Source organism: Podarcis erhardii (assembly GCF_964252035.2).
Source record: "Podarcis erhardii genome assembly, chromosome: 1".
Lineage (NCBI taxonomy): Eukaryota > Metazoa > Chordata > Lepidosauria > Squamata > Lacertidae > Podarcis > Podarcis erhardii.
Genome location: NC_138497.1, coordinates 28432827 through 28460507, shown reverse-complemented (window position 1 = coordinate 28460507; position 27681 = coordinate 28432827). Strand labels below are relative to the sequence as shown.

The following is a 27681-nucleotide window of genomic DNA, read 5'->3' as shown; positions in this document are numbered from 1 at the left end:
TACCACCCTTTGACCACCTACAGTAGTGGAACTGAAGCACAGAAGAGAAAGACCAGCAGATCCTCCTCTCTTTCTGTCAGACCACCTGTGCAAAGAGTAAGGCACCTACATCTCTCTGCCAGGGGACTCAGCTATACAGCTGCAAATAAAACGTTTTGAATGTGTTGTAAAGTGCAATATACAATTGTGAGCTATAGCAAATTCAATGCATTTTTCAAAATGATTTTTTTAAAAGCATTTTGAACAACGTTTTTTTAACATGCGTATAGATTCCACCAGAGTTTGAGATTTGCAGCATCTTGCCAAATACGTGTTTGGCACAGGGCTAGAAAAAGCAGCCTCTAGCACTAGCACTCATTCAGCCAAAAGAACAACCCTAGAAAAACAGAAGAAGAGTCCTGCTGGATCAGACCAAAGGCTCATCTAGTCCAACCTTCTTTTCCCAACAGTGACCAACCTTGGGGGAACCCACAGGGAAGATGGGAGCACAGCAGCCCTCTCCTGCTGTTGTTCCACAGCAACTGATGAAAGCTCTGTACAGAAGGAACAAGGGGAAAGGGGTGGGGTTGAGATGCTTTTTCAGGTGACATCTTATTCTGGAGAATCTTAGCTGCAAAACTGTACGCTGTCACCTTTGCAGATAAATCACATTATTCTGCAAGAAAGGGTGGAGCATATGAAGAACGATTGTACTTCAGTGCTGTCCTAGCCTCATTGAATCATAGATTTGGAAAGGACACTGAGGACCATATAGTCCAACCCCCTGCAATGCAGGAATATGCAGCTGTCCTATATGAGGATTGCACCTGCAACCTTTATTTATTTATTTATTTATTTATTTATTTCTACCCTGCCCATCTGGCTTGGTTTCCCCAGCCACTCTGGACAACTCCCAATAAAATATTAAAAATACAATAAAACTTCAAACATTAAAAACTTCCCTAAACAGGGCTGCCTTCAGATGTCTTCTAAAAGTCAAGATAGTTGTTTATTTCCTTGACATCTGATGGGAGGGCTTTCCACAGGGCGGGTGCCACTACCGAGAAGGCCCTCTGTCTGGTTGCCTGTAACCTCACTTCCTGCAGTGAAGGAACCACCAGAAGGCCCTTGGAGCTGGACCTAAGTGTCCGGGCCGAACGTTGGGGGTGGAGACGCTTCTTCAGGTATACTGGGTTGAGGCCATGTAGGGCTTTAAAGGTCAGCACCAACACTTTGAATTGTGCTTGGAAATGTACTGGGAGCCAATGTAGATCTTTCAGAACAGGTGTTATATGGTGTATTATCAGCACCATGCTCATAACTGTTGCTGTCCGTCTTCAGTGGGTTTTATGAATCTGTTGTGCTAGCTCTTTCCACAATTGCTACGTTCTCCCATCGAGAAAGCAAAAGAAACTAACCTACAAGTGTTAGTGGCAGATGAGAGGCTGCAAAGCTCCCTGCATCGCTCTCAGTGATGATCCTCAGCGATACGTGCAAAAGAACCACGTTTCTCCCAGGAAGTAATCAAGTGAACAAACCTGGCAATGAAACACACCTGGATGAGTCAGACCTGATTTTGGAACAAAAGCTAACCACCTTGCCTGCCCAACCCAATATAAAAAAGCAGTTTCTCTGAAGAGAAAGAAGAAGAAACAGGAAGATTGGTTCATAATTATTGATGGGAAACATTCCTGAGATAAAATCAAGAATGCAACAAAATCCAAGGCATATGTTGAAAGAAGTGGTTAAAAATTCATCAGGCAACCCCTATTGGCTGGATGTGCTCTAAATGCTGAAGGGAAGAGGGCTGAATATATTATCCCTCATGTGTCCTGTTGGCCTCTTGCAGCCTTCATTTAAGACAATCACATTCCATAGAAGCTGAAGAGCTCCGAGTGTTAATATTTGTGACGCTGAATTGTATCCAAATAAGATATGCTCAAGAGTAGAGCCACTGAAATTAAAAGACTTAATTTAGCCATGTCCATTATATTTAATAGGTCTACTATGAGTAGGACTAGCATTGGCTACATCCTAGAACAGGTTGAGTATGGTAGCTCAGAGACGATAGGTAGCCGAGCTCACAACAACTATCACAATGGAAGGCAACACTCTTGTCAATATTACCTACTTCCCAATTCGATTACCAAAGCCCTCAGGCATTCAGATGAGGCTTTTTTGTGCGGCAAAGTATGTTGCCTGCTGAAATATATATGGTTATGTTTTCTATATAGTATAGATGGGCAATCTGTGGCTGTGGGGCCGCTTGCAGAATGAGAAGCCCACAATTCTTCCATTCCCGTTTGTTCCTGTTTCTTTCCTCCTTTCTCTTTCCACCATCCCCACCCACCTATCTATATAATTTCAGAAGAACTGGAATGGGAAATATGTTGCTTAAAAAACACTCCTTTTTTGTTTTTAAACATTTTTCCTAGTTGTATGGCTTGGATAAAAGAAGCCTCCACACACACACCCCAGATGTCTTAGAACAACACATATAATCCTGCCTTGTGTATGTATGCGTGCATACATGTTAAAATCTGAAAGGAATTACTTCACCTGCTTTCAAGAAGAGTAGCCATATTAGCCTGTTGTAATAAAAAAGAAATTCTGGGTTCAGTCCCTGGCATCTTCAGGATATGCCTGAAACCTTGGAGAGACACTGCCAATCCGTGTCGACAGTACTGAGCTAGATGGAGATCAGACTTGGCATATGCCAGCTTCTTGCACACCTTACTTTACATCTAGTTAGGCCCTAAATGTGAGCAAGCATGACCTTGAAGAAAGATTCTTACTTCACTGTGTATCTTTTCTTTTCCTCGAACATATTTAAATGTTTAGAGTTGAACAAGTCTCTTGCCAGATAACAAAAACGTGTGTGCGTGTGTGCGTACACACACACACACACACACACACACACACAGACACACACACACACACACACACACAATGGATGAATAAATGAGCTGCCCTTCAGGCAAAGTAAAATAATTGTATAGACAATATGAGCAGCTTGTTGAGAGCTTCTGCTTGACAGGTCCTATCAATAATCAAAATGAGCAAACCCTCAAGAACGTTTGTTTTCCTTTTCTGCTAGTGAGGTCTGACCAACATGTTTGCTTTACATCTCCTTACCCAGCTAGTATTACAAACATTCCCTCAAAGAAAAGCCTCTACCCTTTAGTGGAATAATTATTATTATTTGATTCTGGTAAAGGAAGTTGCTGGCTACTTTTTATTTTTATTTTTAAATGGAATGAGGAAGGCTATTCTGTGGTGCACTCCGAAGCAGGCCAAGAGTTGAGGCTCCCAAGTCCCTTGGCTTCGTCTGCACAGAAGGAGGTGCTAGAAGGCCAAGGAAATAGAACAGATTCCATTACTTCAGACATCCCCCTACATTAAAAAACACACAAACCCTCTTCCCCTGCAAACAGAAAGCCAGCACACTCTTGCTCTCTCCCAGGCTTGGTTTTTTACTTGCAGAGGGTTTTCTTACTGGGGAGCTTTAAAAATGGTAGCTTCCACCTTCAAGACTAAAAAACTATAGTCTATTCTACCAGTTTGCCTGATTCCTTTTCCATTCCGCTACAAGTTGACACCCAGCCTTGGTTTCTTTGGATAGCCTTCCCAACCTTGGTGCTCTCCATATTTTTGGACTACAACTCCCATCAGCCTCAGCAATGTGCTGGCTGAGGCTGATGGGAGTTGTAGTGCCTTAGGATATAGTTTCTTATTTTAACTATTAGTTACTTCCAAGTAAAATCACTATTACATTTACATCCAATACATTGGTACCTCAGGTTAAGTACTTAATTCGTTCCGGAGGTCTGTTCTTAATCTGAAACTGTTTTTAACCTGAAGCACCACTTTAGCTAATGGGGCCTCCTGCTGCTGGAGCACGATTTCTGTTCTCATCCTGAAGCAAAGTTCTTAACCTGAGGTGTCAGGGAACTGCCATCAGAGCTCAGGGTGGTGGAGAGGCTCTCGGATGCTGGGAGACCCTCGGATGCTGAGGAGGGAACCAGTAGGGGAAGAGGGAGGGCTTCCGCTGAAGAAGGAGGGGAGGAGGAGACAGCGTCGGAGGTAAGGCTCAGAGACTCTTCCAGCGAGACCAGCGGTGAGAGCTCAGGACCTCCCCTTGGAACACCCACTCTGTGCAGAAGGCTGTCGCGCAGGGAATCAAGGAGGAGACTTTCTGTCAAAGAACTTTTATGTTGGAAGAAGTTCAGGAAACGCCCACTGACGGATTCTGCCAGTGATTAAGGCAGCCACGAAATCATGGCTGTCCGGTTAGGGAGAGTTTGAAACCAACTACGCAACTGGGAGCGTTTTGGCGCTTACGCACAAGCAACCCCTTATCCCATTACATGAGGTAATATTTCTGGGTTAGCAGAGTCTGTAACCTGAAGCGTATGTAACCTGAAGTGTATGTAACCCGAGGTACCACTGTAAATTGGTCTGTCAATTCCTTCAGACCTTCCAAGTGTTCCTATTTTCCAGGGACAACACTGATTTAGAGAAGCCGTCCCAGTCTCTGATTTGATCCTGGAATGTCCCGCTTTTCCTTAGGATGTCTAATTTCATTGAATAAATGTTGGAGGGTATGGAGTTATCTGACTCCAAAGCTGTCTGAAGGCAATCCTCCATAGGGAAGTTTTTTAAAATGTTTAATGTTGTTGTTTTTAATATGTTGGAAGCTGTCCAGAGTGACTGGGGCAACCCAGTAAGATGTGTGGAGTATAAATAGTAAAATTATCATTATGGACTGGGACGTCCCTATTTTCATTGGAGAAATGTCGGAGGGTATGCTGCTTCTGTCTGGCCACAAACACAAGCTTGAGAACAACAGCACAGAATCCTTGAGAGAGCCCTAGACTTGAAAAAAACCAAAACACCTTTCTTGAGGCAGAGAGCAGTAAATATTCCTGGGCATTACTACTTTGGACTGCAGGTAGTGAATGTTCTCCCATCTATTAAAATCAAACCAGCAGACCTCCCTGCACATACATTGAAAACTTGGAAAGTCAGAAAGTCAGAAAGAAGTCAAGTGCACAACTGTAGCCTTCTTCCTGATACCCTAGTTTGCTATGAGTTGGGATTTCCCCCCACTCTTTATTGCTGGGAATTTGACTGTGCATTTTCTACTCTTGCAGCTTGAAGAGGTACATGTCAAGGCACGTTTTGTCATGTGGAGAACTGTTTGCGTACATTCCTTTAGTTTTCAATTGTTGTGCCCTGGTGGAAAGGCATGCCTGGCCAATTGTCTTACTATCATTTTCTCTCTATGCACACTTTTTATGAGAAAACATGAGGAAAGAAGAAGAAATTGCATAGAGAAGGGGGGACAATTAAATAATAATAATAATAATAATAATAATAATAATAATAATAAGAAGAAGAAGAAGCTGTAATATGAAGCACTATTATCCTCCCATCAGTGTGTGTACCAGGGCAGCATAAAAAGAAATCTTCACCTCTGGTATGGATGGTAGGTGGGATGGGTGACTGCATAGACAACCACTTGCAATAGGAATTGCACCAGCAGTTGGTCCTTCTAGGAGGCTGACCATCATTCCATCCATATATATATATATATATGGAATAAGGAGCTTAAGTCAAAATTAAACCATCATGTCGCAAGTTTTCTGCATTGTAGGGGGTTGGACTAGATAATGCTTGTGTCCCTTCCAAGTCTATGATTCTATGCTTGCTGTGATTGTGGCACCTTCATCTTAAATCTTCATTTGAGGCTCTTCCAACAAGAAATACTCCAAGGAGTACACTAGACCTCTGAATGGCTCTTCCACTTAGGCATCCGAACCAATGCTAACTGCTGGAGAATCAGAGCACTACAGGCTAATTTCTCCCACCTCTTTTTGTTTCCTGCTTGGCAGGGGGTTGGACTCGATGGCCCTTGTGGTCTCTTCCAACTCTATGATTCTATGATTCTATGATTCTATGACTATGTTGCCATCGCATATTTCTGGAAAGAAGTAACAAGAAGAATTAATATGATCTTAAACAAATCCTATCATATTCCATTTCTCCGTGCTGCTACAAAACACATAATTTTAAAATGGGACATGTCTACCCAGTAGAGAGCCTGGGTTCACAGAGCACCCTCCCAATCAAACACGGATTTCCCCAATCAGGTGTCCTCCAGATGCTGTTGGATTCCCATGGACATTGGCAATGCTGAATGAGGCTGATGGGAGTTGGAGAAAACAGAAAAGCCTCTAGATTCCTCATGACAACCAATGGGTAAAAAACCTCTTAGGCCTCACAGCTTATGAACAAATAAGTAAAGGTAAAAGGACCCCTGACCATGAGGTCCAGTCGTGACCGACTCTGGGGTTGTGGTGCTCATCTCGCTTTACTGGCCAAAGGAGCCGGCGTACAGCTTCCAGGTCATGTGGCCAGCATGACTAAGCAGCTTCTGGTGAACCAGAGCAGCATACGGAAATGCCGTTTACCTTCCCGCCGGAGCAGTACCTATTTATCTACTTACTCTTTGAAGTGCTTTCGATCTGCTAGGTTGGTAGGAGCAGGGACCAAGCAATGGAGCTCACCCCGTCGCGGGGATTTGAACCGCCGACCTTCTGATTGGCAAGTCCTAGGCTCTGTGGTTTAACCAACAGCGCCACCTGTGTCCCTCTTCAAAACAAATACTTTACATGAAAAGAGGGGTGAGAGAAATTGCATTACATTTGGCAGAATTTCTTAGAAATCTGGTTAGACTAAAAAGATGTGTATCTCCCCCTGGTACCTCCCATCATGAGCTATACCATGTTTTGCTTTGCTTTTTGTTTCTTTTTTTCTTCCCACTATTTTCCCTTTATAACCATTCTTCTTTTTTCTATACAGTATATATTACCAAATCTCCCATGTCACCAAAAATATAAATGAGAAAGGCAGGAGGTCTTTTATTGTAAAAATCTCAAACAAAAATCTATAAACAATTTTTAAAAGGCTTCCACTAGGGACATCACAAAACCCATAGATTTTGTATGCATAAAGAAGTCTATGTTACAGATAAATATCCTAAACAGGCAGCAAATATTATTGTCATATTTTTTCCAGTGGAAAGTGTTCATTTGATCATAGAAGCTGCCTGCTCCATTAACAAGTAACGTCAAAAACAGCCCTCAGAATGTCAAGCATCATTAACCTGTGGTAGCAAATATTCTTAAATGAAATTATTATGATGTGGGTTTCACTAATTAATATCACTCCAGTTACATAGTTTAATGATAGGAATGCATTACTGTTAAGTTGTCTAGGCAGCAAGCCATTATTTCCCAATGCCCAGACTCTGTACATCTTGCTAAAGTTCTCTAAAATCAGCTGAATGCAATCTCAGGATGGTTGAAAAAAGCACAACGTTTGAAAGAATGAATGCTGTATTCACTTATGAAACAAACAAAAAGCTTTGGAGTCTGGATTATTGGTTCTTTAATCAGGTTGGGGAGAATCCATCAGTAATACAGCTAGTGGTAGCCCAATTCTGGTGTCACCTGTAACCCTGAGATGTCTGCAAACATGACATGAAGGCTGGCAACATGACCCTTGCCATGTGGAAGTCCCTTGCAGACGTCCGTAGTGCCTGGCAACAGGAAGTCAAGTTGTGTATCCGTAGCAGTGACCAGAGGAGGAATGACCACTGGGAGGAGCGCAGAGAAAAGAAAAGCCATGGTTCATCTGCAGCAGCACAACCAGATGCCTTCATCTGCCCCAGCTGCAATGAAACATGTCTCTCCCACATCAGTCTCTATAGCTACAGCAGGTGCTGCAACCAGCCAATAGTTTGACCTCACCCCCAAAGGTGTGTCTCCCAAGACAGACGGATGCCAACTCAACATATAATTTGAGTTCAAAGCTGATGTTTTCCTACCTGGTCAGAGATCCCATTGTTCTCTGTTTATCTTCTTCCTAAAGTTTGCCTTAAAATGTCTAACATTTCAATACATTTTGAGGCTCAAAGGTGTGTAAGTCAAGATGAGACTCAATGGTTTAGCACCTGGTTATGATTCAGGAGTTAAGTACACTAACTCACGCAAAATAAAACCTTAGAGTTATACTTTTTTAAAAAAAAAAACCAACAACTATAAGGGGCTCTATTTTTATACCAAAAAAGAGAGAGTTAAAATTGGTGCAGATACTCCACAAAATTGGATCTGTTTAGTAATGTCAACACAAATAGCCCCAATTCAGCAAGCAAGCATCTTTACCACATGTCTAAATTTAAGTCTGGGAATCATCTCAGTGGCGGCGGCAGAGTTTGCTTAGCAGTGAACTCACTTGCGGCGCCCAAAGAGAAATAAAATATCACCAGCATCACCATTACTCCTTTGCAGTGGTTTATTTTATTTATTTATATTTTTTTTAAAAAAAAATGATTTTAAAAAGGCAGAATTATATTTTTGCATTGTTTGGGCACCGAAGGGCTAAATGTTCGGCCTCATTAAACTTTATGAGAGAAATAGAGAAAGTAGCAACAGACTTAATAATAATAATAATAATTATGTTGCACTGTTCCACTCTGAAGTGGCATACCAATATGAAATCATCTGTGCCAAAGAAAGAGGCCTTGAAGTTTTAAAAGGCCCATTGAATTTAGTGGAAATGCTGCCCCTGTTGCTTTCTGAGCTGTTTGCAAAGAGCCGCCATTAGAATTGCTTAAAGGCTAACCCTGGTGCACACAAAGAGATAAGCTGTATAATTATAAAGGAAAACGTATGAGCTGGAAACCCGAAAATGCTCCTTTAGAATCAATCTTACCCAATATAATAGGGCTCATGCAAGATGGTCTGAAGGATGTAGCCTTAATTCCAGTGCAGCGTCAGTTAGCATTAAGGGGAATTTAGTCCTTGAAACTGACTATGACATATATTCTGTTCTCATTGATTGCATGTATTTGTTAAGAAACAAAAACAGTATATTGAAGAAAATAAGGAAAATGTTTTAATTAAATGAAAAAGCTGGACACCGATTGAAGTATTTATTATGATTGTGTTTATAGTTATTTATTTATAATATTTATATACCTGTTGGCATTTATAGGATGTTGTTAAGCCACACCTTCATGGCTGGTGCGCATTAAGCTGCCTCAACTCATTTATCTGTTAATAAGTGTAAGATATACCTCTTATCTATTATACATTTTTATATTGATTAACTTGAGTGGCCTGAATTGGCAGGTGGATTATTTGCTCATGAAAAATAATGGCTGATGGCTCATGTTGTAGAAGGTGCTTGCTTCAACTGTGAACTGAAATCACCCTTCCTAGAAAAGATCTGATTTCAAAAGGTTTTTTTCTTGAGAAAATGGACTCTTAACAGTGGCCAAGCACAACAGGAAGCTGACCTTAAACTGAGTCAGACCAGCTGTTCCTTTAGCTCCGAATTGTCTAAAATGGCTGATAGCAAATCTCTAGGGTTGGTCTCTCCCCCAGTTACAAACCTGCCCTGTAAAAGGTAAAGGTAAAGGACCCCTGGATGGTTAAGTCTAGTCAAAGGCAACTATAGGGTGCGGTGCTCATCTTGCTTTTCAGGCCGAGGGAGCCGTCATTTGTCCACAGACAGCTTTCCGGGTCACGTGGCCAGCATGACTAAACAGCTTCTGGCACAACGGAACACCATGACAGAAACCAGAGCACACAGAAACACTGTTTACCTTTCCACCACAGCGGTGCCTATTTATCTACTTGCACTGGACTTGAAAATGGAAAGCGTAATGCTGGTGGTCAACAAAAGAGGTTTAAAGACTGTCTCAAGGCAAATCTTAAAAAATGTAGTTTTTTCCAACTGACAACTGGGAGACACTGGCCTATGAGTGCTCCAGTTGGAGAATAGCCTTTACCAAACGTGTCATGGGCTTTGAAGACACTCAAACTCAGGATGCAAAGGAGAAACGTGCTAAGAGGAAAGCACACTTGGCAAATCCACACCGTGATCAACTCCCATCCGGAAACCAATGTCCCCACTGTGGAAGGACGTGTGGATCCAGAATTGGCCTCCACAGTCACTTACGGACTCACTGTTAAAACCATGTTTATGGAAGACAATCTTACTCGGCTACAAGTGATCGCCGAAGAAGAAGACGAGGAGAAATAGAAGAAGAAGAAGAAGAAGAAGAAGAAGAAGAAGAAGAAGAAGAAGAAGAAGAAGAAGAACAACAACAACAACAACAACAACAACAACAACAACAACAACTTGCACTGGCATGCTTTTGAACAGCTAGGTTGGCAGGAGCTGGAATAGAGCAACGGAAGCTCACCCCATTGCGGGAATTCAAACAGCCGACCTTCCAATCAGCAAGCCCAAGAGGCTCAGTGGTTTAGACCACAGCACCACCCACATCCCTGTATTCAATGTGTGTAATGAGGACCTGCATTTTTATATAGAATAGCAGCCTGAGGAGGGTGCTCTTTGAAATGTAGCAGTAGGAAGGCAGTGAAGCTTAACCGTTTCTGTACCAAGCAGTGTTCTGCTCAAAATCCCCCACCACCACTCTCAGCAATGAGCAGGGAGATCTGCTTTTCATTTTTCTTTCAAACAATAAAATAAGATACCAAGACTTTGTTTCACAGCTTTGCACATAATGGTTAGTTTATCCCCCATTCTCTGTCCTTTGGCAGGACACCATCTGCCAGCTTCAGTTTCCCATCTATAAAATGGGACCAACAGTAACTCATCTCATGGAATTGCTTTGGGATTGAATACAATAAAGGCTGTGAACCACTTAGCAAAGACCGAACATGCTGTAAAAATGGTACAGAGTATACATGAGCTGTATGAATTACCAGCTGGGGATAGTTAATTCCTGAGAGACATTCATTATAGGATATGTTACTGTGACCCGACCGTTTAACAAAAACATTTTCCATTTACATTAACACTTTAAAAAATTGACAGCAGCTGCTCTAATGGCACTGGCTTGCATTCCCTGCTGGTCTATGAAACAAAGCCAATGTACACTCTGCCTCCCCCCCAGACAGGCAGCCCCCACAAGTGCTTTAAAATAGACAAACAAATGCCAGCCATTGTGCCTCTCACCTTTACTACGCTGTGTAATTCAGTAAAGGATGGCATACGTGTTGAACATGTGGACCTCAAGTTGCAGTCCTAAAAGACTTACCAGAGAATAGGTTTCATTGAAGACAGTGGGGATTGTAGGGATGGGAGAGACATTCAATTCAGTTTTCAGCATTTAAAGGTGAACCTACATCATTTGTACTTCCCCAAGCAAAGGATGAAACACACCCATCCCTTGAATTTTGTACTTCTCCGTGTGTTCACAAGTGTGTTCTCCAGCCAAGCAGTGTATACAAAAATATGCATAATAAAGTGTACATAAAAATGCTTTTATCTATTAGAATAACACACAAAAGTGTGTGGTATTAGGGGGTTGGTTTGCAAAAATGTGTCTATTACGTTAGGCAAAAATTTGCACTAAAATGCTGAATATTTTTTCCTGAGGACTTTAAATGAATCAGAAACGGACGTGGAACTGAAGAACTGAACTTAAGGTTGGGAAAATGAGAAACTGAAATTCAGGTATAGTCACCCAACCCCAGAGGCTTACTTTTGAACAAACCTGCATAGCCCCATGCTGTACGTTGTTAACATTTGCTCAGTGGATACCTAGATAAGGGATTAATCAGGATTAGGGTAAAGGGAGATGCAAATAAATGGAAGAAACTAACAATGACCTTTTGAGAATCACCAAGCACACATTATCATTTATCAGCATTCATTATCATTTATCTAATTAGGCAGATAATATATATTTCAAGTGCTTTTAACAAGGGGTAAACCTTAAGTGCATGTCTAAAAGAAGAAAGCCCTGCGGGGTTCCATAGCACCTACTGCTATGAATAGAGAGGCTAGTACCGCAGCCTTAAGCACTTTTAGGTCCTCCTGATGGAAGAGTTAAAATGGGACCTGTCTTTTTTGCTTGTGTATCAGTGCTGCTATTAGTAGTAGATGAAGAAGTAGTATTAACAACAATAATTTTAAAAATGATAATTGAATTGAAATGAAGTCAATGAATGGCTCCAAGCTTAATCATCAATCCAACGCAAGATCTCCCTCCACCCTGCTCTGCTGGCTGTACCCATGAAGTGACGGCATAGGGTTGGCATATTTCCAGAAATTCTGGGATGTATGGCAACCTTAGATGACACCATCACTCTGCTGGCATGGAGCTCCAAATGAGCAGGTGGAAATTCCCAAAGTTGGGCCTTCAGAAAGCCCCCAAATGTTCTGGGGTGTTCTGAGGATGGAGCTGAGGATTAGACTGTGACTTCTCTGCACCACCACACTTCACCTGCCCAGACAAGGTTTGGATGGTCCTGTAAGTCGTGCTTGGAGTAGACCCACTGAAATAAAAAGGGACTGCATCTCCCTTGATTTCAATGGGTCTACTCTAAGGATGGCTAACTTTGGATCTAACACTATTAGTTTAGCTAATAACCCTGAACATATATAAAATAAGTGTGAGTGCATTTTTATATTATTATTATTATTTAATATATAAAACAGTTAAAACAAGTGCATTTATGAAAACAATGTTTAAAAACCCATAGAGAGAGAGATGATAGATGATAGAAAGATAGATGATAGATAGATAGATAGATGATAGATAGATAGATAGATAGATAGATAGATAGATAGATAGATAGATGATAGACAGATAGATAGATAGATAGATGATAGATAGATAGATAGATAGATAGATAGATAGATAGAGGCTTAAAACAACAACATATACATAAGCTCAATCAGAGGCTGCATCTAGACACATCAAAAATGTGATTCAGTTAAACACACAGTAAACTTCATAAAGGGAAATCCTGTTGGCAAAAGACAAGACTCCACAGAGCATTGTATCACAGTGTTATAACTCATATAAAATGTTTTTTTCTTCACTAATGTAGCTGAGTCCCAAATCTGAAACAGATACCAACAGGGATATTGTAAATATTCTTTAAGGATTGTAGCTTTATTCTGTATTTTAAGTGTGATTTATTTATTTATTTTGCAGAAACAAATGCTCTAAATTGGAGTAAAACTAGGCAGTCTCCAAGCAAGAAAACACTTGCTTTTTTTTAATTCTGTGGGATGGTAACTCTGAAGTGTATAAATATCCTATCTCCACAAGACAGAAAACAGAGTCTCTCTCTCTTGCTCTGCAAGATTATCCATCTCATTTGGGAGCAGAGTTCAGGATATCTAGGTTTTAAACTCCAGGTTCTGCACTTTGTGAATATGGTCAAATCATATAATCCCTTGGTGTCGCCATCTGTAAGATGGAGATAATAAATTTCTGCACAACACAGGTTTGATTTCAGCCGGGCAGCTGGAGCCTATGAATTGACTGTATGTGCTGTAGAACAGTCAGTTCTACAGTCATTGTGTCAGCAAGCCCCATTCCTGGCTTGTGAATGAGGACTGGCTAGGTCTTGGCTGCTTGCAAAGAAACACCCATCCACTTTGTTACTCTTGCATACATAAGCGAGTTTCTCTGGCTTGTCCAGGACAGAAGAGAAAGATGGAAACCCATGCTATCCACATCCATGACCAAATGAGACAGCCATGAAAGCAGTGTGCTCATTGGCCAGATATTGCATACAAAAATGTGCATAGTAGGAGGAATTTGCATTAAAATGCTGATAATTTTGTATTTAAAAAAACCACAGTGGAAATGTAGAAAAACAAGAAAACAAAATCAGTACAGTATATCCCTACTAACCAATGAGCAAATTTGTTTGGGAGATATTATGGACACAGCCTGTTGTAATACTTTCTGTCGCTATCTCTCTTTTTATGGAAGGCAATGGCATTATTACTAGACAACAGTATGGGACTAGATAGCAGAATGAAATGGACCTGTGTGATTGCATCAGTCTTTGTAGTGTTTTGTCAGTGACAGGCCCAAAGGAGCAGCTCTGAAACGACGGCCTTTGCTTGGCAAAAGATAACGCTGACAAATCCAGGGAGAAAGTAAAATAAACCCATGAGAACTATTCTGAGCTTGCAATACAAACAGAATTGACCTTCCTAGTGTAATGCGCTCTGATGTCTTGCATGTTCATTTGGCACTGTTGTAGCTTGGCTTAGACCTCTCACAATGAACAGCCATAACCTGTTCAAGGCTTGATCAATGTCTGTGAAGCTCCTGCTAGTACTGCCACCGCATTATCTTTGGCTGCTGCAAAGCTCCTAATAGCAACAAGATTCTCTTCTTCTAGTTGGGCTTGCCTCATTTCATAGGTTCCTGCAGAGGAGCCACTGAAGGAAAGCTGTTCTTTATTATTGTACCTGTTCAATGCAATCCCTTTCAAGCAGGACAGCCAAGGCTTGACCGGAAAGGCGCAGCTATGTAGAGCAAGAATACACTTTTCCTAGACTTCTGCCAGCGTGTCCCGGATCTCCCTGGTCAGGGCAGGATGTCTGCAGTCATTTTGGGTCTTCTAACAAGAAGATCATGTCATGGTTGCCAAACTCCAGAATAAAAAAGCCACCGGAGCAATTTTGGCTGGTTTGAACATAGACGGCTTTGCTTTTTCTTTCTTTTTTTTAAGCGCCACTTAGAACATTTTCCTTATTTCCAAGCCAGCAGCTAGCATAGCAGGACAAATTTGCTTTTACCTGATATGGTTATGAATGGTTTTATAATAATGTTCCACCATAGATCTGCAAATCTGGTTTGTCCGCCTCTTTCTGAGCATTTTTGCTGGTTTGGGTGGAAGAGGTGCCATCACAAAGATGAGGGAAAATCAAAGGCTGTATTTGGAGAGAGAGTCTTGGGCACAACCCAGGAACTGCACAGGGAAATGGCATGGTGCTCCCGTGCTTTGGAGCTACATTGGTGCCCTTATGCAGTGCTTTTTTCTGGGGGGACGCAGGGGGACGCATACCCCTAAACATTTTGTGAATCTAGGTTTGGCCTCATTGAGAGGCAGAATTTCAATGAGTAGGAAAATGAGAGTACCCCTAAACATTTTTTTAGAAGAAGAAAAAAGCATTGCCCTTATGTACACATTACTCCAATCCCCAGTTTAATCTCAGACCCAGTGAGGTTTTTTCTGGGGGGGACACAGGGACACGCATACACAGTCCAATCTGGGCATCTGGCATAGATGATTTAAAAATAATCTTAACGGTAAATAAATTTCATCCTTTTAAAAAACCCCACCCCTTTTTACTACAGCTGTGGCTGACAACATATTTTAAAAAAACAAAAACTTTGTGTTCAATAAATTCTTTTGAAACCCATTTTGAATGAAAGATGTTATAGAATCCAGCGTTCTGCAGTGAAGCATAATAATACACTTCCTGAATGCCTAAAACATCTTTGCTATAAATGACTGAACAATAAGGAAGTCATGAGAACCAAAGATGTGTGGGCACTCAGAAATTTGAGGAATGAAATAATGCTCCACTTTCTCTGCTTAGTCTGATGGATGACTGTACGTCCTGAACATTTCTGCACAGAACGATGGAGAATATGGAAAATTCATTTCAAAAAATGCATCATTTACTCCAAATATTCACTTAGCATGCAAAGAGTGTGCCCAAATGGGACATAATGTTTCTTTTATTTATGGCAGAATATAACTACGTACACTTCAGTAAAAGGGGCACCAGTTATAAGCAGTCCCATTCAGAAATTCCTTACAAATGATGGATCACGAGTTCAGTCTTCTTTTCCTCCTTTCTCGGTCAAGGGAAGCACATTGTGTCAGAACTTGTGTTTGCAGCTTCCAGTAATATTTGCATACAGATTTTAAGTAACAATAATACTGTATGCATTACAAATTCTGAGCATTGGTTTGGTATCTCAAGAAGTTAGAATTGCTGCATAAAATTGGTATGTTTCTATGGCTTGGATAGCTGAAGCTGGACCATAGAGACTAATGTTACTCAGAGTTGTTCCAATGGTGAAAACAGTTTTCATAGTTGAACAGATAATATTATAGCAATGCATTATATATATAAATCAGAGACAGGGTTGCCAAACTTTTTGCACAGATGAGCACATTTGGAATTTTGAAAAAAAGCTGCGGGTGCCAGTCACAAAGCGGACAATGTGGTGTCTTTACTGACCACAAAATGGATGCACTGGGCAGAAAACAGATATGTGTCCTCCATCAGCCACCTCATCAATGTGGGGAAAGGCACCTTGTGTCTTATGTCTTGCATGTGGGCATCCCAAAGACATCTGGCTACTTTGAGAACTGGATGCGGGATAAGATGGGCCTTTGGTCTGATGAAGCTCTTACGTTCCTATGTCCAGCAACCAAGATGGATGTATTCCCCTTATTCTCAGTGTAGGTCATCCTTCAATGCAATCAAAACTGTCTCAGCCCCAGAAACAGCCCCCAAAAGGACCTAAACGAGCCACATCATGCAGGAAAACTTTGAGTTAGGATATCACCCCTTGCTATCTTTGCGTACAATAAGATAATTCAATAATTTGTTTGGGTGTTCTCATTTGTTTTTGCTCTTTTCTGGCATAGAACAGCTGCCTTATTTCCTCTAGTCATGGTAGCCTTATTTCATACAAATTAAAATGTGTCTCAAACATGAAAGGCAGGATTTCTGCAGCTAAGTGTGGCTTCCTCCCCCCTCCCCCAGAAAAGCACAATGAAATATGCACTTCATCACTCTGTTGAACGAGGTCTTACAGAAGGTTGTTGAGGGGGTTTTTCTTGCTGACACCCAATAACCCATCAAAATGTGAGGCATAAATTCATCAGCATATAAATGAAAGGATCTAAGACTTACTTGGGCGCAATAGCTGAATCCTTTTTAAAGATTTCCATTATTTCTAGTATTATTGTTTATCAAAAATAAAGCTATTTTCGACTATGATTTACTGAGCATTTATTCTCAGATTTATTTGGAATAGGATGGATTTCCATTTTTATACCTTTCTCTAAGATCAGGGTAACAAATAAATGCACTATCCTGTAAGAAAATTTGAGGACTCATCAACTGAGGCTTGTTGTCCCTTGCAGTATTTTTCTTTTTTAATTCAATGGGGGGGGGGGTTTAAACTCTCCCTTGACTTGGTTTAGTTTCCTTACCAGAAGCTTCTTCTCATCTGAATCTGAAGTGGTGCCTAGGGTCTGCGGTACACACTGCTAGAAAAAGCTCCAGATTTAAGCTACTAGAGAGTCCATGAGTATCTGGTTGTCAGGATGTAAATTTCAAAATAAATAAAAAGCAACCAACACAGCTTCTTCTAATTCTACCTGTCCCCAACCTGGTGCCTTTGAGGTGTTGTTGGATTACAACTCCCTTCATCCTTGTCCACTGTCATGCTGATGGGGATTGTAGTCCCAAAATATGGAGGGCACTAAGATGGCGAAGGCTGGCCTAGAGTCAAACACTAAAGGGGTCATTCCAGAGTACTTCACTGTGTGATAAGAATAACAAATAGAAGCTTCTGTGATTTTCCTCATTCTCATACTTAAACTGCCTTTCAGTGAGTAGAAAGGTCACTGAGATGCAAAGACTGCATTCCGGTTTATTGTGTTAGCTTTAATAGCTGTAATGCTAGCACTTCTGTCCCAATTTTTAATGTTCCTTTTACACTGTAGCACCACTATGTCGCACTAAATTTCAAATAGGAGGAAAGAACTGTGTGCTGGGATAGCACATTTGTCACATGAGTGGCAGTGATCATGAAAATTGTGGGAAACTTTACAGTGCAAAGCTATATATGGGCAATTGTAAATCTACTTCTTACTTTTTGGAGCAATAATTTTGCATACGATGGAAGCCAATCTCAATTACTGAGTTTGTTTTAGCTCCTTTGAATATAAACTGATTTTATGTTAGCCTTGTAGTTTGTTACACATGTGTGTGTGTGTGTGTGAGAGAGACATATCTCCAAGGTTTCAAATGAATGAACTTTTCCTTAAGAGTGTTTTACACAAGTTATTCCATAAGTGCTTCCATGATATATGATTATAATAAGGGTTTTAAAAGAAATATTTCTAGTGATATTGTTGTGCTATGTGCTTTCTTCCAAAATTCCATGCATAAACCCCCCTCTCCACCCACCCCAAAATACTTGACATGCAATTAGACAAGGAGATCTTTGACCTTTCTCAGACTTCCAACTTTTGAGAAACAACTTTCTTTCTTTTGTGACATTCCTGTAAGTCAAACTGATTAAATGTCGCTCAAAAGCCCATTCTCAGATTGCTCAGCAGGGCAGAGCCAGAAGACCAGAGCCCAGTGAGAGGTCTTGATCTTGTGGACAGTGTGTTCTTTCAATACCTTCCCATCTTTTCGCTCTTTTTGATCCCAAAGGCTCAGGTTATTTCATAGAGTTCATGAACCTGACATGGAAAATCTGACCTTTGTGAAAATAAATCTTTGATCTGTCCTGAGCTATAGATGTTGGTTTTCCCCCATTTTTCTTCCCTGAAGTCTGAAACGCTTTGCAAATGTTTAACACTGGTAGGAAAATAAGCAAAGGCAGTTCTGCCATGGGAGTGGCCTTTACAGCATTCTAGCTGGACATGACTAAACAACAACAACAAGCTAAGGGTTTGCCAATTCAGGAGCCCATTAGAATCATAGAATCGTAGAGTTGGAAGGGACCCCAAAATTATCTAGTCCAACCTGCTGCAATGCAGGAATCTCAACTAAAGTATCCAGGACAGAAGGCCATGCAACCTCTGCTTAAAAACCTCCAAGGAAGGAGAGTCTTATGCAGAGCACTGAGCCTCCTCCTCCTGGCCAGTCTAACACCTTCCCCTTTGCCCATACTGTCAGTATATGGAAACATCACAGCTGCAGACAGCCAGATTGTTGACATGATGTGCATATCTGTGGGAAAGAAGAATTTCCCAGGACGTTCACAGGCTGGATAAGTCTTTGTGAAGAGTGTAATGTGAAACCTTCCGTTTGCGCATGCTCAGGAAGTTTGTCTGACTTGCTAGAAGAACTGAACTGAAAGGACATGTTTTTCTCTAGTGCTGTAATGTCAGAAATAAAATCATGTAAATAGATGGAAGGGACCCCAAGAATTATCTAGTCCAACCTGCTGCAATGCAGGAATCTCAACTAAAGTATCCAGGACAGAAGGCCATGTAACCTCTGCTTAAAAACCTCCAAGGATGGAGAGTCTGATGCAGAGAATGAGGCTCCTCCTCCTGGCCAGTCTAACACCTTCCCCTTTGCCCATACTGCACCTCTTCTCATTTTAAGATCAACTGCTACTTTAGACAGTTTTATATAATGCTAGGGTATATTGATCCCGCACTGGGTGATCTACTCTAAAGGTAAGGTAAAAGTAAAGGTAAAGGACCCCTGGACGGTTAAGTCCAGTCAAAGGTGACTATGGGGTTGCGGCGCTCATCTCGCTTTCAGGCCAAGGGAGCCGGCGTTTGTCCACAGACAGTTTTTCGGGTCATGTGGCCAGCATAACTAAACCGCTACTGGCGCACGGAGAACCATGACCAGTGCCAGAGCGCACGGAAATGCTGTTTACCTTCCCGCCGCAGCAGTACCTATTTATCTACTTGCACTGGCATGCTTTTGAACTGCTAGGTTGGCAGGAGCTGGGACAGAGCAACGGGAGCTCACCCCATTGCAGGCATTCGAGCCACTGATCTTCTGATCAGCAAGCCCAAGAGGCTCAGTGATCTACTCTAATAATGTACTGGGACCTTAAGCTTGCAGATCAGATTGCCTGATGCAAGCTCAATATCGGGGTTGAGGCTTGGTTTGGGCACAGAAACTGCTTTCGTCACCCTATATGATGACCTCTGTCGGGAGAGAGACAGGGGAAAGTTGTCCCTGTTAATTCTCAACCATGGGGTCACGAAGAGTCGGACACGACTAAACGACTAAACAAGAACACAATCTTAAGGGGGTCTACTCTGAGTCCCCCTGGCAGAGGCAAAGAAGGACATTTCCCATCTGGCCTGGACATATTATCAGCTTTTCACAGCCCTGGCTGGAAACCAGGACCACACTGCCATCATTTCCTGCTTGCTTTAGATAAGTGCATGAGTGGCTAGGCTTGCTACTTGTTGCATTTTTGCATGTCCTACTGCTAGCCCTGGGGTTAATTCACATATTTATGAACTGAGTTTCTGCTGAATAGCTGCAGGACTGAGTGAACATGAAATCTGTTTGTCCCTTGAATGATCCAGCTCAAACGAAGATTCCGAACTAATTCACAATAAAGCAAGTTCATTTTCATGGACTGGGCATCATCATGCACTCTCTTGTGCATGCTCAATCTGTTTGCTTGAACATTCCACCTGGATTGGCAAAAGTGGCTATACAGATTGAAAATAAGGGCAGTTTTGTGACCGTGTGATTTGGTTTGGGGTCTTACTCCAGTGGTTTTCTCAGGCCAAGCATTGTCCACCAGACAAAATACTGGTTCTTCTTTCCCCTAGATCAGAGGTTGGCTTAACCGGCCCATGAGCCACCACCGAACAATGCTGCCTGCTTGGCAAGTCCCCATGCGCTGCGCAGTGTGGCATGGGGACTCTCTTCCATGGCTCTGGAAATCACTTCTGTGCATGCCCAGACGCTGAAAATCGCTTCTGCGCAGGTGCGGTTTTCGGGATCTGGGCATGCGCAGAAGCGATTTTCAGCATCGCACTGCACTGGTCCGACCCACAGAATATCTCCGCAGGAGTGATCCGGCCCATGCCCGGTAAGCCTTGCCAACCCCCCCCCCCTAGATGTTCAAATTAAAACTACTAGGAATATGTTGACCTTACTTATGCCTGAACGTTCTGATTCAGATTCTGTCAAAAGGATTGATTTTACAATTGCCTATTAACTTCTGCAACCAGAAACATAAAGTTATATCACTTCCTTTTAGCATTATAGCTCTATGGGTGCCCCCAAAGCGTTACAGAAATCCAAAAGCTGATGAAAATAGGGCTCCAATGTCCCATTAGCAATTTTAGATAAGCCAGAATTACAAAAAAAAGCAAAGCCTTATGGAATGGTCAGCCTCCAGAGGCTCTTTCTGTAAGGCCATGTGTTCATCTTGCTAATATGTTACGGAAGCAGAACCTTTGGTCAAAGGGAGAGGGAATACTATGTTGTTTTCTAATCCTTTGTTTGCAGCATCACAACGGTATCCACAGCAACAAAGTATGATGTGATACTGAAAGGAATGTGACTGTTGCGCCAGCTGCTGATGAACCCATAAGGAACACAAAAAAATCCTCTTTTGTTACACAAACACCCAAGGTAATGACGTACAAATAAACAAAGAGCTGGAATGCAACAACATATACAAAAAAATAGGATTTTAATTTTTTTACCAAAGAAATATTACACTCAGCTTGCAGAGTGGCTTGCGTATACAGTGTTACCTCGGGTTACAGACGCTTCAGGTTACAGTCCTTCAGGTTAGAGACTCTGCTAACTCAGAAATAGTACCTCAGGTTAGGAACTTTGCTTCAGGGTGAGAACATAAATCGTGCGGCAGCAGCAGGAGGCCCCATTAGCTAAAGTGGTACCTCAGGTTAAGAACAGTTTCAGGTTAAGAACGGACCTCCAGAACGAATTAATTTCTTAACCCGGGGTACCACTGTAGTGGTCTCCCATTTACCAGACCTTCTTAGCTTCTTCTGCAGCAAAACTGCATCACGTGCCTTCATACTGGAGGCTGATGTTACCCAGAGGTGTCAGCATGCGCTCCAGCTGGGAATGTGAAATACACCGGGGAAGTGAATGCGCCAAACCCACAATGGCTATATTGAGTCTCCTGGGTGTGCCCATGGAAGCCGTATACAGCTTGGTCTTTATTTGGCTAAAGCTAGTTTGCAGGGATGGATGGATATGATGTTTTAGTTTATTTCTGTCATGCATGTATTTTGGCAGCGCGGGAGATGTAAAGCTTTAAGTGACACTCTGAGCTTAAACTTACAGTAAATAAGCAGGTAATTATTGAACAAGTCTCAGAAGTTCTATTGTTCATTCTTCGCTGACTTATGGTGTCGTTTGAAACTGATCAACCTTACCAAGCACATTCTACGTGCCTCTATTTTTCCAGCTGGAAAAATAATTGCATTTTTTTTAAAAAAAAAAGATTATTTTTGCTTCACTTTCGTGAGCCGTGCTATTTATAATCTGCACAGACTCATGCTCACAACCACACTGCTCTTATTTAGGGGATCAGATGTACCATTTCGGCACCACAGGCGCCTGAAAGATACAGGTCCCCTACATATTCACAAGGTTAACATAGGCCATACAGGAACACAGTAAACTCACACCCGCAAGGATTCATGTTCCACCCTGAACATAGAGCCTTCACACACATATACCCAGAAGTGGGGACGCTGCTTCCATGTGATGTGACTCCATACCCCTGGGAAGTATGCATGAATATTGTAGCATTATTGTAGCATGTGTCTTAAATCATGAGTCTTCCCCCCCCCCCAAGCCAGATGACAACCTGACCAGTGCCATCCAGGTGGATGGACCAAGTAACTGCATACAAAGCATGACTGCAACCTTAGTTTTATCAAATGCTTCTTGGGGTTCTTTCTTTTTCCATTATCTCCTGGGTGCTCATTAAGTTCCAGATTTGGATCAGTCATACAGACTCCTCCCAGTAGGTAACTTTCCTATTCACTTCATCTTCTCAGAGCACTGAATTTATTTCCAATGAATATACTGCATCTTATTGTGCTGAGGTTATTTCTACCAGTCGGGACTTGGGGTACTGACAATAACTTAAAGCTAATGAATGAAACTCTTTTATTTCCCCCTCCCTTACTCAGGAGCTCTTGCTTGATTCACAGATCATTGCCAGCATTGCTCTGTCAAACCTAACTCTAGTTTATTAGTTAAATCACTTCAATTCATTGAAGCCTGAAGATGCTTCGGTTTCCATTTACATGGAGACATTGTCAGAGGCAGCAATCAGGTGATGTTTTTTCTCTGAAAATTGTTGGGGCATTTTATGGATAGTATCAGATGAGTTTCAGCTTTCTACTGATGAACTCCATTGCCCAATATGCATCAACTTATTTCTCCTAAAATATAAAAGACCTTTGAGTTAACCATTCTTCCCTTCCTCGGGGGAAAACATATTTCCATTTCTCAGTGGGTACTGAGAATAGGTATTCCAACAAGCCTGGATCTCAGTTATAGACATTACTTTAATTGCTAAAGCCAGCATTTTATAATGGCATATTTCCTGTACAGGAAAAATGTGGCTGGAACATTAAGCAGTACCCATGAACCCCAGAAAACATTGAAAACTTTGTCCTCTTTTTCAAGGATTTCTCAAGTAGCCATATACTGAGTAGTGGGTTCATTTGGACCACTCCTGCTACCTCAGACTAGCAGGCATTCTCCAAGGTCTCAGGCAAAGACCCTTTTAGGAGAGGCCAAGGATTGAAGCTGAGACCATCTACCTACCTCTTCACTGACCTATGCAGTCTTCAGAAACTGCTTCTGCTTTTAAAATAAAATAAAATGTCGGCGAAAGGTTGCATGCAGTAGCATGGCATTGTTTGGTCTGCCTCTTAAAACAATCATTTCCACATTTCTGTACCTTATTATGTGCAACCTTGAAAACCTTTGCCATATCTCTTCAAACCCATAAGCTGTTTTTATGTCTGAAAAACATTTAAACCCTGTGTCTCCCATATAGCCAGTCTTTCAAGGGAAACCGGAGAAGAAGGCAGATCTATGAAATGTACAAGCTGTTTCTATGCCCTACAAGACAGGCTGGTGCATTTTGTGATATCATCCAAGAATCTGTATATGAGCAGAACTGACTTATGTAACTACCATTGCCATTTTAACAGAGCTATCAAGGGATGCCTGGGACAGATGTTGTAAATAAGCAGATTACATCACCAAGGAGTGTATTCTCGAAGCTTAACTGTTTACACAGCGGCCACGACTTCCAGGAACACGGTTAATGAAATGCAGTGAGATGTGGCAAGTTACGTGTGTGTGACAGCAATGGAACGGGGCACAGGACTCGACATGCAACACCAGTCCTTTATTGCAAACAACTCTACCTCATTGTACTGTACAGGAAGCTCTACTGAGCAGAAAATAAAGGAAGCATTTTGTATTCACAGTGCCTTGCTCATAAGAGCACAACTTGGGAAGCCAGCTTAATGTCCTCTTAGATGAAAGTCACTGGGATATTAGAACCCAGATAGGTGCAGCTAAAGCCAACTTTTGCCAACCCAAAATGCCCTCTTTTGAGTCATTCACATGCTATTATCACTGGGGTATGGTTTTCAAATGACATTTCAAGGAACTCTGGGTTTCCTTCAAAGCTTTTCAATGGTTTCTTACACAGAAGACCAGTAACAGCTGACAAGCTGCCCAAAGTCTCTTACTGACAGAAACTTCCCCACCAAGATGTGGAGATGCACAGAGGCTCATACTGGGGTTTGTCCGACGGTAAATTTTCAATTCACACCAGACAGTGGTGAAAACTTGAGATGTGTGCAAATAAACTTATCATCTGTGAAAACCACACAACAGCAGCAGGGAGAGGGGGGATTTTTTGTTGTGCAAGCAGACATCCTTGCACTAACTCAATAGGTTGCTTGGCACTGCACTGGATAAACCACTGGCCTTCCAGCAGCAGTATCACTCTGCGTACTGGGATGGCGAGGGGGCTGGGTGGCAGTGGCAAGTTTGGGCCCCTCCTGGGGATCCCCTGCCAGGCAGAGCAGTCAGTGCCAGGCTACATGCCCTTCAAGAGTGGTCCATTCAATGGCATGTTGCCAAGAACCCCCCTGCCCTAGCCTGAAGGCAGAAGAATTGATCACTGCACGGGGCAGAGGGGTTTGTGAATTCAGAACCAGCTGCTGACTGCTCATGACTCTCAAGTGATACCAGAAAGTGAAAGGATGAAAGCTGTTGTGTGGAAGAAGAGAGGGAACTAAGAAAAGTGGTTAGGAAGGTACCAACCCAGAAAGCAGGTCCTCAAGCAAGTGCTCTTTTATGAGCCAATGTTTTTGTTAATGCAATTAAACAGTGTTTCTATCATAATGGAGGTCCAAAATATATGTTCTGTGAGAGATCCATCACTGGATTTCCCATCGTTTTCTTTTTGCAAAGTGCCGTGCAGCAGCTGAGATGGCTTGGGGCTAACCATTTGACCAGAGTAGTTGTAGAGAGGGAAAGAAAACCTTGCCATTTCATTTCCATAATCAACCCCCACGCCACCCCCATGCTTTAGTTTGCCCAGGGGAACCCAGGCAACTAAATTATTTCATTCATTCTCCAGTTTGTCAAAAAGCACCTTGAGTGTTGGAGGATTTTGATAAGAAAAATGACCATGGAGGAAAGGGTTAAACACTCCCCCCCCCGAATGACAGTTCTGATCCAGTTGGTAGCCTACTGTGACTGCATTTCATTAATGAAAATAAAGCATAGTGAGATCAAACCACCCAACTGAAGTCTCATTTGGCCCATAAAAAGAAGCCTACAGCTCAGATTTCAAACCCGCTTCCAATCCAACCAAGAATTCCTATACATTTCTCAACAGAAATATTATTTCCTTGCACTTCCTACCACCACCGGCCAACTTCCCCTCTCTAGTTCACAGGAGCAGTGGTTATGTGGGGAATATATTTCCATCAGCAACCAATTGTTTCTCTAGGAAATGAGTCAGAAAGGAAGGTTAAGGAAGCAAACTGTATTTGTGGTTTGGTGACCACTTACTGTATGTACCACATCACACAGGTCCAATACATATGCAACGAGACACACTAAACCACCATCTGACCTCATGGTGCTCCAGGAACATCTGCAAGAAAGAACCACATTATCTGCTACATGGTGTGGTTCTTTCTTGCCGATGGTATCAAAGAAGCATAGGATCAGACCAAGGGAAATAACTCTCACTCAGAAAATAACTCTCACTCAGAAAGCATTATGGAGTTGGGAAATGTTCGGGAAAAGGCAAACAAAATAATCAAGGGTTGCAACGTCTGGGGACTTTTTAGTTTAGAGAAAGGGTGAATAAGAGGTGGCAGAAGTTTATATAATTATGCATGGCATGGAGACAGCGGATAGAGAACGGTTTTTCTCCCTGTGACATAATAACACTAGAATTCATGGCCATCCAATGAGGTTGAATGTTGGAAGATTCAGAACTTATAAAAGAAGCAGTTCTCCCTTTGCCTTTGCTGGCACTGAGGTGAGGGCAGCCGCGTGCTCCTCAGCCAAGCACTTTAAAGAAACAGAGGGAGGAACAAGCTGTATACAACTTGTTTCTCCCTCTGCGCTGGGATGAGGGCCAGACCATGATGGCGGTTTCACTCAGTGGTATATCGCTGGTGAGACCGCCATGGCTCCTGAGTCCTTGTGCCTCCAGCGACTGGCTGAAGCTTGTTTCTCCCTCGGCCTGCTGGGCACTGGAGGGACTCACAAGTGGTGGTGGTTTCACTAGCGACATACCGCTGAGTGAAATCACCATCGCAGTCTGCCCATCATACTGGTCCTGGGCAATATATTGACAGTAGTGCAAGACATAAGGCAGCTTCCTATGTTCTCTACTGCAGCTCTCTGGATTTATTGGAGATTACTTTGGATCCTGAAGTGATACATTGTTTTAAACACCACACCAATGTGTGCTTTGTTTCTTCGCATCGATTTCCCACATTTTGAGTTTTGGGTGATGTTAATTATTCAGTGGTGGGAAAAAGAAAATATACCCACCTTGCTTTCTGCTCACCTTTTCCCCAAACTCCTCCATCTCAACTCCATCTCCCTTTCCCAGCTGCAGTCTCTTTCTCCTCCCATTGAATACCCTTGGCCCTTGGCCCTACCCCCCTGGGAGCTGAGTAAAATGTACTGCTGATCGCTGCATTGCTAAACCGGAATGCTGTTGGGTACGAAGAAGGGATTTCCAATACGAAGAAAAGGACTGATGATGCAGTGTGTGGAAGGAAAGCCACCAAAAGAGATACATCATGTCAAATAACACAGGCCTCGCAGCAGCCAATGGAAGTTCTCGGTAGCAGATTATGGGTTCCCCCCCCCCCAAGCTTTGCTGATGTCATTCAGGTTATTTTAAAAAAAAAAATCTTGGCCATTGAAATTTCAGCAGCCTAATCTAATCTTTGTTCTAGAAATTCCATGAGCCCTCAGTCAATAGACATGATTTCCTTCTTTTTAACCAGAAGTAATAAAGGAATAGGAAGGGAGGCAGGAGGTAAAGCATGGCAGATTAAACTTTCGTGACATTCTGATCTTTGACTGGCAAGCACGCCTGTTGCCCAGCAGGCAAACCCTTAGTTCTTAGAAAAATTCTATGAAATCCCAGACCCAACCTGCCTCAGCAAGTGACTTTGCTTACTCACCGTTCAAACAACAGTTCCCGGCAGATTTATTAACCTGCCTCTTACCGGGAACCTCATCATTTTAAAAATTATTTTTATTTTATTTTATTTTAGCTTGCCTCAAATCAATGCCCTGGGAAGAGTTTATTTTACTCACCATCTTTCCTGGGATGATATCCTCCCATCTCTTGAGTTTCTTATGTGCATTTTTGTCATTTATAGAGTTCCAGAACAACGTGCAGAGTGCCTTGCAATAAATAGAGGCAGGCAGAGAATGGAATTCCTCGCTCAGGGGGGTTGAGAGCTCAAGGGCACAAGCAGATACAATGCAGAACAACAAGAGAGTCGAAAGCACAGGGGGACATGCCATGCCATT

At 42.2% G+C, this 27681-nt stretch overlaps 2 long non-coding RNA genes across 2 annotated transcripts; one reads left to right on the top strand and one right to left on the bottom strand.

Moving 5' to 3' along the window:
* Positions 1-286: 286 nt before the first annotated feature.
* On the bottom strand, positions 287-27584 carry LOC309345572. Its single transcript, XR_014158306.1, has 3 exons — positions 27463-27584; positions 1398-1517; positions 287-533 (listed from the first exon to the last, which is right to left on the bottom strand). It is a non-coding gene; the product is annotated as an uncharacterized lncRNA (long non-coding RNA).
* LOC309345703 lies at positions 21153-24077 on the top strand. Its single transcript, XR_014158351.1, has 2 exons — positions 21153-21222; positions 23642-24077. It is a non-coding gene; the product is annotated as an uncharacterized lncRNA (long non-coding RNA).
* Positions 27585-27681: the final 97 nt, after the last annotated feature.